Source organism: Hippocampus bargibanti, linkage group LG05, assembly GCF_051943395.1.
Source record: "Hippocampus bargibanti isolate YZ-2025 linkage group LG05, ASM5194339v1, whole genome shotgun sequence".
Lineage (NCBI taxonomy): Eukaryota > Metazoa > Chordata > Actinopteri > Syngnathiformes > Syngnathidae > Hippocampus > Hippocampus bargibanti.
The window spans coordinates 15,836,441-15,838,664 of record NC_142738.1 but is presented as its reverse complement, the minus strand read 5'-3'; positions in this window follow the sequence as shown (position 1 = coordinate 15,838,664).

Below are 2,224 nucleotides of genomic sequence, written 5' to 3'. Positions count from 1 at the left end.
AGAGCATGCGGTCAACATGTACGTACTGTATATGCCTTTTCACACACATATGCTACCACTCAATGAATCTGAGGCACAGGGTCTTCAGAATAAATTATCGTGGTTGATGTAACTCAAACTGTATTACAAAGACGATTGTTTCTTCAATCAATCCGATTTCAAATTCAGCCACACCTGACCAGCCAGCTGACTTTCGATCACATCTGCATTTGTTTCAATTCTTCCTCCAATCTTGAATTTGTAAAATGTGCATTTATTTATTGATTTTAATCATATGGCATGGCACTTGAGAACATATATGCGTTGTTACAAGGTGGGAGGGAAGGCCTTCCTTTGGTCCGGGATTATTAAATCTTGCTTTTGAGTCTGCTAAGTGGGTGGAATGGCATTTTTGGGAACACACACATTTGTGGGAACACACACTTGACTTAAGTTGCAGTGCATGCTCCAAACAAGAACAACAAAACAACTCCACCTTTAATTGTCTTTTTTGTCGATAGTCAGAAGCTAGTCAGTCAGAAGCTGCCATCTTCATGCGTTTACGACATCGTCACCACCCAGTTACGTAAAAGACAGCATGTGCAGACCAGATGCAGTCTGGCTATTGTGCTTGAACTATTGAAGCTCGTTCAAAACAGGGAAAAAAGTACCACCCGTGTTTATATACTGTCCACATGTTGTTTAGTTTTATTTACTTTTTTCAGACAAGGTTTGTGTCTGTGCACCCAAGTTCCAAAATTCATCCATTAAAAGGTGGATCAAGTCAGGTGACACCAAGCTGTAGGCTATGATATCTAACCCACAGGCCAAAACTGCCCATTTTCTCTCTACCTATGAGCATATAATCATGTAATTAAGCTCTGTATGATGTTCACGTGCATAGCGGCTGCCCATGGCCAGCAGGATAAAAACATAACTATTGCTGCTAATTAATTATGCATTTCTTGATGCAGATTCTTCCCTCAGAGGTATTTTTCCTCTTCAGTAATTCAGCACATGATCTACTAAATATCACTCACAATATTTTTCACAAAGTACTGTAGTTCCTTTGCGTTCTGTGACCAGGTTTGGAACTGTTTACATAAAAAAATCCCAGTGAAATGAATTGAAAGACCGTCATCTGAAAATAAAGCTATTTTAAACATAGACAAATAGCATTGTAAAATATTGATGTGTAAAAAAATGCAAAATACACAGCACAAATAAATAAAATGATTCAAATAAACTATACTATAAGGACTGTTGAATTTGTGTGTTGAGTGTGTCAGACGTTAGAATATCTTTGGCTGATTTGGTCTGTAAGAGCATCTGAACATGGATTGAGAGCTCATTCTAAGATTCTCAATTTATTTTTTTTTTTTTGGAAGGTGTGCCCACCTCTACAAATTGAGTGATTATCCATATATGTTGTAGTAAGTAAGACAGTAAGACAATTATTTAAGGCAATAAAAACAACATTAACCAGTCTCCTAGACACCAGCCATTTAATCAGTCGCCTGTGACCTAAACAGAGGGTCAATGCCAGTAATGATGTTAGGACAAGATTATATTAGCAACCACTTGGAATATGGCATATTTAAAGCCTCACATATGATTCGTGTTCATGTCAAATGTCCGACTCATGACTGTGGTCATACTTTTGCTTCAGTCAGCTCATTCAGAAAGCAGTATTATGATTGGAGGAAGAGAAGATGAGCAGTGAAGGAGGTGTGATAAATAATCTCAATTACAATCTTTTTTTAAAATCAACAACACGCTCTTCAATTGGCAATACTGCTGCACAAAATGCAGCCATTCTTCTTTGTGATAATTTCATCAAAGTAAGGTCATCCACCAGCTGGAGCACATTGCGTCACAGGTTCACTGAAAAGGTCAAAACAACAGTTTTAAAGGTTAACGTCCTGCAGCAATGGAATATCACAGAGTGGGCCGTCCTGTTTCTTTCTTGTTTTTTTTTTTGTTTCTTTTTTTTTAGTTTGTCCTTAATTGTGCTTTAGCATTTTTCTCTGATTCCATGCCACATAAACGTCGGGCCTACAGCTGCGAGCAGAGGCAACTACACTTTCTCCTTCTCAAACAAGCAGCCCTCGCCGCCTGTCTCGTCTCTTGTTTATTCAAATTTACCACTCTAGCTGCAGGCTTACAACGCTAAAAGCTCCTGCAGATTCCTCTCCCTGTCTCTCTTCCTACCTCACTCTATACCTTAACTGTCTGTCAGCCACAC